General features: G+C 38.5%; 1 pseudogene; it reads right to left on the reverse strand.

Annotated features, from left to right (window-relative positions):
* LOC107526855 (ubiquitin thioesterase OTUB1-like) overlaps positions 1 to 9,113 on the reverse strand; it is a 53,308-nt pseudogene extending 44,195 nt beyond the window's left edge.
* Positions 9,114 to 11,586: the final 2,473 nt, after the last annotated feature.

An 11,586-nucleotide genomic window follows, 5' to 3' on the forward strand; every position in this document is an offset into this window, starting at 1 on the left:
AGGGCTTTATGGTGTCGAACCAAAGCTACTAGTATTAGTTTTAGACCCATTGTAGTGAAATTGACTTTTGTCAGGTGGAGACAAATTTACAACATTAATTCTCTAGGGAGATGAAGTTCCGAATAATCATGTTATAAGCAAACTTTAGGAAAATATTTATATTCACAAGTGGTGGGCTGAATTTATTTGTCAAAAAATGTTGGGTTTTGATAAAACTTACTCGTATGGTATTTTGCTCAGAATAAAAAATATACCTTCAACAGTAGTAGGATGTCTAAATCTAAACCATGAGCATCTCTTTTCAGCTCTGCCAGAGACTTGTATTGAGTAGATAAAGAAGACAATGACATTTATTTATTGTGATAACTGTTTTAGCCGCCTCAAGGTTGATGTAGCGCTGGTGTTTTTCTCTCTTTCCTCTATGTACGACTCAATATATTTCTCTTTCTTGAGACTCACACAGAACTATAAAAAATGAATAATACATGTAGGAAGTGTTTATAATTTCTTCCTTTAGGACAATTACTTTCATCAATTATTGAAAACTGATAATAATGTTGATTATCTGAAAATGGGCTAAGAAAATTAGAAACTTGGTAGATACATGTGCAATTTATGTATTAAAGAAGATTAGTATAAATTAAGGAGGAATTTAAAGGATTTAAAAAGGGCTTCAGGGCTTTAATAATTTTAGTAAGGCTTTGATGTTTGAGAGGGGGCTGCTCTCAGAGCAGATGGTAGGCTTGGGGCATAAGTAATGTGAGCTAGACTACTGGTGAGGAACAAGTTGAGCCAGTGTAACCAGAGTTGTTAGCAAGATAGGAAAGTGAAATAATCATGAGCCATGTGGGGATGTGGCCATGCCTGAGTTTCTAGAAGATTCAGAGGGTTAAGACTAATATTGGGGGGTGGGGCGTGGCCCCCCCCAAAAAGATTTAGCCTTGAAAGTTCTTGTGGAGAAAAACAGAAAGGTGGGAGTTTGAGGGAAACTATTTTCAGTATAAGGTAGTGTCACACATGAGTGTGAGTCGGGAAAACAAGGCAGTATTGCAGGAGCAACACAGTAGAAGTATTATGAGAGAATTGCACAGGTGCAATTTCTCGATTGTTAGTGGGAGTGGGGTTCTTGGGGCACCACTGGAATAAGAATTTCCGGAGACCCCCACGGGAGGATGAGATGCGATAGAAAGTTTTATTTGCATGGAATTATATCCTCAGTTTCAAAAGTTTTGTTTCCCTTAAACCAGTTCTGGAAAAGGTGCAGCTGGGGATTCAGCAGAGCAGCTGGGGATTCAGCAGAGCTAAAAGCAATGCCAGTGTCCAGAGTTTCCGTTCCATGGTGGAGCTGGGTCCAGCAACGCATCAGGCCAGTCACAGTCCATTAGTCCATTGTGTGGGGTCCACGTGGCAGGGAGCCATGTGGGCAAGTGCAGAGCTTGAAAGCCTGGCAGGCCAGGAGTCAGGCACAAGCAGCAAGCTCACAAGCATGAGAGCCAAGAGAGAGAACTCCCTTTGTTTAGGAGTTTAATTATCAAGTCTTCCTGCGCTTGCAGTGGCCAGGCCTATACGCCTACTCTGGCCAATGCCCTGTTCCCAGGTATGACTGACAGGCAAGCACTGTCTATATGTCAGTTAAACTTTACTAGGCATGCATCTAAATTGCAGCTTCCCTTTGATATTTTCCTGTTATTAATTAATAATAGTGTTAATCACAATGGTATCAAAAGCAACAAAATAAGAGAGAAAAAAAAGAAAAAGTTTTAGTAGTAAGGACTAGAAATGAAAAAATTAGCCCCTTAAAGATAAATGTATGTGTAAAGGTAGTAAGCACAGTGTAGGATACATAGTAAGCTTTCAACACATAATTTTGAAGTTGAATCTGAAATTGAGAGGGATTCTAGCAATCTGTAGCAGCCAACTTGCAAGGACTACTGTTGTATTAAATAAAAGGACAATGAGAAAATACATGATAGTATTAGAGGTTCTAGAAAGAGAATTTGAAAGAGAATTTGGCCCAGCCAGTGTGGCTCAATGGTTGAGCGTCAACCCGTGAACCAGGAGGTCACGGTTCGATTCCCGGTCAGGGCACATGTCCAGGTGGCAGGTTCGATCTCCAACAGGGGGAACACAGAAGGCAGCTAGTCAGTGATTCTCTCATCATTGATGTTTCTCTCTCTCCCTCTCCCTTCCTCTATCTGAAATCAATAAAAACCTGTTTTAAAAAAAAAGAAAGAAAGAGAATTTGTTTCCAGTCACAACTACCTAGACCTAGGTCTTCTGAGAATGGTTTGATATTAAACAATTTTGGGAATCCTTTTAATAAATTAAGTTTATGACAAATTATTATGTAATATTGCATATATAAAACTTTCCTCTATATCTCTGATGTGTTTTTCTTCCCAAACTAGTTTCTCTTAGAGTTTCCAAAGTCTTCTTTTAAGAACTCTGTATGTTGAAAATTGGATCACCCTAAAAGAGTACACAGAATGATTCACTCACTTATTAATCAGCAATCACTTATTAAGAATCTGTTAAATGTCAGGCATTATAAAACTTGCCCGTGCCCTCGACTTGTTCACAGAGAGGGACACTCAAACTTAGAAACAGATAATAGAACATCCTGAGAGCTCTGGAAGCAGGGAAGCAGCTAACCCTTCCTGGGGGACACTTGGCATTTGGGTTGGAGTTTGAGAGGTAAAGATGGGGGGTAAAGATGATTAATTTAAAGAGACATGGAGATAGAAAAGCCTTGATGTATTTGAGGAAAAGGGAGAGAAATATGGTGTGGTCGGAGCATAGCATTCACGAAGATGAGACGCCTTGGCGTCCGATTCTGAAGCCTCTGAGATGTAAAGCTAGGAAGTTTGGGTCTCATTCTTTCCTATCTGTCAAACCAACTGGTGTTTTGAACTACAGAACTCAATCTGAATTGTATTCTAGAATGTTAACGTCAGCAGCAGTTGGAAGTTAGATTGGTGGGAGGAAAGTCTAGGTTTAGTTGGGAGAAAACAGAGATAGCTGTTGCAGTTTTACAAGAAAGAGATAAGTTTTTTTCTTTTTTTAAAATATCTTTATTGATTTCAGAGAAGGGAAGGGAGACGAGAGAGAGAGAGAGAGAGAGAGAGAGAGAAACATCAATGATGAGAGAGTCATTGATCGGCTGCCGCCTGCAAGCCCCCCACTGGGGACCGAGCCCACACCCTGCAGGTGGCCTGACTGGGAATCGAACCCCGATTGCGTGGATCCTAGGTCGACACTCAACCACTGAGCCATACCCAGCTGGGCAAGAGATAAATTCTTGAATGTAAGAGCAGTGAGGATGGAAAAGAGAAACCAGATTCTGAGGTATTTCTTAAGTAAATTCATGGGAATTTGTGCGTAGTTGGATATGGGAGGTGGGGGAGGAGGGGTAATTGAGAAGGGTTAGGAAGTATTTACTCTGACAAGCTAGTTCAATGGTGATGTAAATGAAAATTAAGAACAGAAGAGGCTTTTCAAGGTGGGAGGCAGAGAACATTCTGAATTAGCCACGCTAGACCACTGCTTAGAGAGAATAAACCATTTTTATCCAACTGGCACTGAAACAGGGCCTAACACTGGCGGAATATTGCTTGATAAGCCAGACTTAAATGTAAAATAGAAATCACACATTAGAGATATGTTCAACTACTTAAGTTTTGGCACGAGTGGCAACTAACTTTCTTATGCAGTGGTATGAGCAATGGCAGCATCTCTTGTTTCCATATTTTTTCTTTAATGTTTTCCCATGCACGGCAAGTTTTCCTTATGCTCTGCTGGGTAGATTCTTGTTGCCATATGGCAGCATGTAATGTGAGGGGGGAAAAAACCCATGAGGAAGTTGCCTAATTGTCTAAAGGGATTGGGCCTGGAAAATCATAATTCTGCGCTGGGTTGCAGAACTATCCATATTAGGCAGAATGTCTGGGTTAAGAAGTTGGCAAATGCAGGAGCCTTTATGGTATGGGTTCTGAAGATCTAGTAAGTTTTTATATTTCTTACCAAAACAAACAGACAAATTTAATACAAAATCAAAACAAAATTGGTCACAGCTTGATACTCGTAGAGTATCCCTGCCATAGGGGAAAGTTTGAAACAGAGGCAAGCAGCTGCTTTTGCTGACTTGCCTCATAGAATCGAGGATCTATCCTCCCTCACTTCAACTTAGCAAACATTTTTATGAATATCTAGGTAGTTGGAGTATTAGACGAATGGTCTTAATTAGGACACTATGTGCGTAGCACAGTATTGTGGTATCAGACAAATCATTTTTTCTGAAGCCTAGTTTAGTGGTTATGTTCTTAGGCAGATCACTTTACCTCCTTGAGCATCGTATCATCATCTCTAAAATGGAGATAATAATGCCTACCTTGCTGAGCTGTCATGAATATTAGAAATAATATACACACATGCCTCATGACACTGCTTGCCACAGTAAATGGAAGTCATTTGTATTTTGGATTTCATCTCTGTACCTACCCCAAGCTGGCAATTAACTTCAATGATAAACAGCTTCCAACTATATTTGGATTTTATACTTTTATTTGTATGTATTTAGCAAATACATTTGATATAAATTTAGGAAATCCCAAAGTGCTGCTGTCATGAAACTTGAGATCTATGTGATGTATTCACCGGTGATTATGATAAAACTAACTAGCTTAAACCATGAACATTCTGCAATTATTCAAAATGTTTCTTTTTTAAATTAAAAATATTTTTAAAGTTAAATTTATTGGGGTGACATTGGTTAACACAATTATATAGATTTCAAGAGTACAATTCTATAATATAGCATCTGTGTATTGCATTGTGTTTACCTCCCAAAATCAAATCTTCCATCGCCATATATTTGACCCCTTTACCCCTTGCTGCCCTCCCACCCCCTTCCCTCTGGTAACCACCATGCTGTTGTCTGTGTCTATGAGTTTTTGTCTGTCTTGTTTGTTCATTTGTTGCTTTCAGTTTTATATCCCACATGTGAGCGACATCATATGATTCTTTAATTTTTTCGTCTTATTTTGCTTTGCATGATATTCTCAAAATCCATCCATGTTGTTGCAAATGACAGTATTTCATCTTTTCTTATGGCTGAGTAGTGTTCCATTGTATATATGTAACACATCTTTATCCAATCATTTATTGAAGGACACTTTGGTTGTTTCCATGTCTTGACCACTGTGAATAATGCTGCAATAATAGATGTAGTTGAATTACACTTACCTGTCACTGTGGGCTGCCATCCATGAGTGGGTCCTTAAGGAAAAATGCTGTGATAAAATGAATGATCTAGCCTGGCCGGGCGTGGCTCAGCAGTTGAGTATTGACCTAGGATCCAGGAGATCACGGTTCGATTCCTGGTCAGAGCACATGCCCGGGTTGCAGGCTCGATCCCCAGTTGGGGGTGGGCAGGAGGCAGCCGATCAATAATGACTCTCTCATCATTGATGTTTCCATCTCTCTCTCCTCTCTCTGAAATCAATAAAGATATATTAAAAAAAAAAAGAGTGAACTAAAAAGTGTGAACATCAGTATTGTAATGTGCAGGTATGACACATTAGGTAAGAAACTGCCACTTGAGCTACTTGAGAAAATACATGTGAAGGGTCAGTCACCACAAAGGGGCAAAAACTGGAGATAAGTTACTACTCTGACTTGTTTCCATGTTAAAAACGAATTGGTTTCTACTTTCTTGTAAACATTGCTGAAATGCTTCACTATAGAGTATCTACCTCATTAGTATTTCAGATTGTTTAAGAGACTTTATCCTATAGTCCCCTGTCTCTCTCTGGGAAAAGTAACTCATTCAGTCATAAGATTGGTGAGTTTGGTTAGCCTAGTTGTGTTTATAATCTCCATGGGTTATTGTGACTTGCATATAGCAATTCCTAAATAAATATTTGTTGAATGCAAAATAATAATAATAATAATAATAATAATAATAATAATAATGCTGCAATGAACATAGAGATTACATGTATCTTTCCAAATAAATGTTTTCAATTTTTTCAGATAGATACCCAGTCATATAGCAGCCCTATTCTTAATTTTTTGAGAAATCTCCATACTGTTTTCCCTAGTGGCTCTACCAATTTACATTCCCATCAGAATAGTGTGTGGGCCAAGTGAACAGACCTGAGTCACTCATTGCAATGATTAAGGCTGTTGAACTCATGAGTGTGGGAAAAGGTACATCTCATTTTAAAGGATTCATAATTCTTGCACTCAAGGAATTAAGCCAACAACACCATGCCCTATGCAAGTGTATGTTAGAGTTGTGCTCAGGGTTCTGTGGAAACAAAGAGGAGGATACATAGTTCAATTAAAAAATTTTTTTTTTCTTAATCAGTCTCAGTGACAGGATAATGAAGCATTGGATTCCACTGACAGTCACAAATACCCAGGGAACCAAGAAACGATGAGTTCTGAAGCTTTATAAATAGAAGACAATGAAAGAACTTTCAACTATTAGAATTTTTGCTTATTTTTACTTAATAGCAGAAATAAATAATTTCTGTCTTCTTTTATTAGTAATAGTTGGATTTTATTGTTTAGAGACACATCAAGTATCAACCAAACTAATTCCCAATCCTTCAGTTTTTCTAGCTTTGGAATTTCTTTTGTACATTTCTAGAACAAATTTATGCTTTCATTTCCTTTCAAAATACATGAAAAGAAGATTAAATTGATACTGAAGAGGTGACATGACGTTATAAACTACTGAAGAACAACTATGTGAAGGGCAGAATAACTTAATCATTTAGGTTAAGAGAAAAGGGGAAATACTAGCTTTGTGTGCTAACCATGTGCTTCTACTCACTGTATCTGGTATAGTAAAACACAGGCAAATCAGACCTGCCAGGGAATGCATGGATATTAAAATTACTCCGTCTGTCATCCACTTTTGTTGAACAAGTAACAACTTGTGTAAGTAAAATGCTCTAATATGACCTCTTGCCAAAACCCATTTATTTTACTTCACAACTTTTCAAAAAGCCAGCATTTCCTGTGCATTTCTACAGCCCTACTCTTTAGCTACAGTAATTTCTGACATAAAGTTTCCAATCACTGAGTGACCTTTAAAAATGCAAATTTTATCATGTCTCCTGCCTGCTTCAAACTCTTTACTGACTTCTCATTGCTGTTAGGATAAAGTAGAGAATCCTTTTCATGGCCTCCATGGCCTCTCTCTGCAATCCCTGTTCGCCTCGCTAGCCTTTATCTGTCACATTATTCCTCTCAGCAACTCACATTCACTCGCACCTCCACCAGGGATCTCTGTTCACTCTCTTCCAATCCTTTGCTTGGTTGTAAGTGACAAACCACAACTTGAACTAATTTAAGGAGAAAAAAATATTAAAAGATGTTAGGATGCTCACAGAATTATTGGGAGGGCTCTAGAGAGCAAAACATGTGGCCATAAAGCCAGGAACCATGTCCCAAGTCACTCCAATGCAGACATCATGGTCCTCAATGCCAAGCCCCATATGCGGCTATTTATCCTGCCAAGCCTGTTGCCCAAGCAACTCATTATTGCTGCATCAGCTGACACCTACAGAAAACATCTCCTCCATTCCCTGTTCATTTTGAAGCACTTGTTCCTAATTCAGTCTTTTTTTAAGGTAGAGCCTACACAAATGTGGCCTTATTTTAACTGCAAGGGATGCTGGGCAAATGAGTATGTGTTATTTTTAACTTCTTTACACTGGGATAGACACTTTCCCTACCAAAACTCATTAAATGGTGAATTTATCAAATAAAGAAAAGGGTTTTTTAGCTGCTGTCTAGCCAAATAATGTTAAATCCTACTCATTCGTCAGCATTCAGCTAAATTATAACTTTCTAAAGGTGTCTCTTTCTAAGGATCACCCCCTCCTGCTCATCCAGGTCAAGTTTCTTTGCAATATATTTTCATAATACTCTCTACTTATCTTCCATAACATTAATGCTATATTATAAAATGATTAATTGTGTAATTCTTTGCTTAATTTCTGCCTCTCCCTGCTAGAATATAAGATCTCTCCCTGATAGAGTATAAGATCTATAAAGACAATTACTGTGTCTATCTTAGTCAAACCTTTATATCTAAACATTAAGTATATAGTGGGTACATAATAAATGTTTTCAATGCATAAATTAGAGATCGAATGACATACACTTATCAGAATGCTTTCTAAACAACATTGTCTTAAATTTAAGGGTCCCCCCTGCTTGATGGCAATTTACAAGGTACTTATTTCTTTTGGTGAAAACTAGAGATGAGAGGTACAGGGCTGGAAAAAAATTTTTCCCCTACTCTCATAGGTTGAGCAGCTGGGATGTGATCATTAAAATAGAAGATAGATTAACAGGAGAAAAGTTTATTATGCATATACTCAGGGTCTCACGGAAAAGGGCTGGTAATCCATAGAAGTGGTTAGGCTCTTTGAAAGCTTATATACTGTTTTAACAAAGGGCAACAAATTGTGGAGAGGTGGGAAGACAAAGGAAAAGGGGTTTGGACTTATAGGCGCAGTAAGTTGTGGAGAGACAAATATAGAAGAAAGTTAATGGAAGATAAAGTTTGTTTAGTAAGGTTTGTTAGGCAGACTCAAGTGGGTGCCCTCGTTAGTGATACGAGTGAATAGTCTTCAGTGTTAAAGAGTCATTCTCCTCTTCTTGGTATGGGAGGGGAAAGGAGATCACAGTCACTAAAGTAAGAGGGCAGAGAGTTCCTCTTATATCTGCTGTTTCTTGATTGCCTTCAGCTCAAAATAATTGTTATGCCAAAGTGGTATATTTGGAGGAAGAATATTTGGATCCTCTTCAGAGGAAAAGCCTTACATGTATTAAACAAATATGCACTAACATTTTAGGTTAGGAAGGTTCCAATTGAGCAGGCATATAAAATAGCCTAATACTTTGGGTTAGTTCTTACTTATACTTTTATTATCCTAATGTTTTTGAGCTTAAACTCATTGTACAACTTTCTCAACCCACATTTCTGAGCTATGTTACCCAAGTTACCTCTCCCTTAAAATTTCCTGAGTTATCTTCTCTACCTCTTTCCCTTGGTTGTCCTTTTGTTTAGGCTTCTGAAGGGCTTCGTACTTCATGTTGATAAACTTCATTCTTACCTATAGCTGAGTCCTTGATGTTCTTCATGGAGAATACTCGGGGACCACATTTTCATATGGGTTACAGTTGTGAAGATCTCAGGTCACATTTTCCAGAGAAGCAAGGTCATAATGTGGGTTTCATGTCTGAACAAGGGCTAAACAACATATATAACAAGTAAAACCATTATGATACAGCAACCGTAAATGTTTGTAATCAAGCAAGTAGGGGAATAGCTCCAAGCCATGTAAATAAACTTAAATACATGGCAAAAGAGGTAAAAAGGGTTCATTATTAAAGTTTTCTAGATTTGAAAACAGTATACTAGCCATTGTATTGAGAGTTTTACATATATGAACGGGTGCACGAATCTGGTTTTTTAGTTTATTTGTTTTAATTGCTCCTACTCCCTCTGCATACCCCCACTCCTATCTCAATTTGAGAATCATCTTGAAAAGGGCTCAATTATTCAACAACTATTTATTGATTCATTCTGTGCAAGGAACTCAGTGTTGGGCAAAAAAAAATACCGTTCATTGTCTCTCATGGAGCGTATAGACTATGAAAACTCAGGAATTTTATTGAACTGTTTGCAGATACTTATTAAAGAATTGCATTGGCATATAATTACTGTCTACAACTGCACAATTATAGAATGCTGTGAGAGACAAATATGGGCATGATGAAAGCATTAAGCAGGGCATTGTCATCTAGTCTGGGAGGGCCAGAGAAAGCTCCCTAGAACAATATGAAAGCAGGCAAAGGTGCATGCAGGCGTAGGGGTGGGATGGTGACAGTGGATGTGACAAGATAGAGGCCTTGGCACTTGATGACATCAGAAAGTTTCTGTGAACTGAATGAACAGAGGCCTGGTGTGAGTGTGTGAGTGTGTGTGTGTATTGACATAGATTCTTTTTCTCACCAAACTCTATCAGGTTCCTCTGAACTCTCTTCTCAACTAGACCCTAACTTTTGGGCTTCTGTATTCATCGCTGCATTGTCCAATTTTAACAAGAATCTAGCTAAGTCAGTTTAGCCAGAATCTCCCAACCTGGATATCTAACTGGGTTCACCATCCTCCACCATCCCCCAGGTGATGCCTGACCACCCTGGCTTGCCTTCAGCAAGAGTCCTGTTAGGTTGGTCTAGCCAGAATCACCCACAATTTCTGATGTTTCCTCTTAGTAATTTTCTACCCACTGACACCACCCCCTCTGTTTTTCTGCTACAAATCCCCGTTTTGTTTTGTTCTGTCCCATTCAGAGTTGAGCACAGTACTTTTCTCTGCTGCATAACTCTATGTCATTGTCCATATACCTATCATGATAGGCCCCCTGAATAAAGTCTGCCTTACTATCTTTAACAAGCTTCATGAGTAATTTTTCTTTAACAGTTTATATATTTCTTTTTGTGCTATTTCCCCAGTGACCTACCTTATGCACAGCTCATCACCAATAGCTTAAATCCATGAGTTATAAATTGCCAAATGTGTAGGTAAAGCTGGCCTTGAGTAGGGGCTAGGCATGACACAGACCGAGAAGAATGAGGGGAAAGTGAAGTACAAAGCCGCTAACTGCTCCAGCACTGCCCATTAGAGAAGAGTGGTATCTTCTATTTGCCAGCGTGTATATTTCTTTTAACACAAGGGGTACAGCTCTTGAGTTAACAAAATTCCTTGATCCATTAATCCTCCATCTGCCTCTGTTTGGTCTCCCACACCATGCTCTCTGTCTGGAACACCCTTCTGGCTGGATTATCAAGCATTTTTTGCCTTCATATCAAATAACATTTAAAATACTTCAAATTTAGGTGTGTTTTTGTGGTTGTTGTTTGTGTTTTACTTCAAACCTCATGTGTTTCAACTATAGCAAGAAGTGGGCTCTTCTGATTACTGTCCTTTGTACTATATTCTCTAAAGTGTGTGGTTCCTTCATGTAAATATATATATAATAACATATTTCTATTTAAATTGCTTGGGGTCCATAATCCCTTTGTTATTCATACTCCAAGCTCTTAGAGATAAACTACTGTAAGGATTTAATTTGCTTGTTGTGGGTTTGCTTGCCTCAGGCTGCTGCCAAATGAATCCAGGAACATTAGCAATTTGCAGCAATTCCAAACCACCATCATTTATAAGACAAAAACCCAAATTACACTATGATTCCATAGAAATTAGAGCAATCAATAGACATAGTGCTTCCCTCCCCAATACATACTACCCAGCAGATTATAAAATAGCATGTTACTGCACAGTGGTGCACTTATATTATTCTTTATTTTTGTTCACTGCATATGAGCTATGGTCAGGTAGCATAAAAAGAGAACTGAGTAGGGAATCTGATCCTGGTTCTGTATAAGGCCAGCCTGAAGACATTGAGGAAGACACCCACCTCCTTTAAATACCAGCTTCTCCATATGTAAAACGGGGATAATCATACCTGCCCCTATCAGGTTATTAAATGAGTGTGAAAA

Source organism: Miniopterus natalensis, chromosome 2, assembly GCF_054644295.1.
Source record: "Miniopterus natalensis isolate mMinNat1 chromosome 2, mMinNat1.hap1, whole genome shotgun sequence".
In the NCBI taxonomy this organism is placed as follows: Eukaryota; Metazoa; Chordata; class Mammalia; order Chiroptera; family Miniopteridae; genus Miniopterus; species Miniopterus natalensis.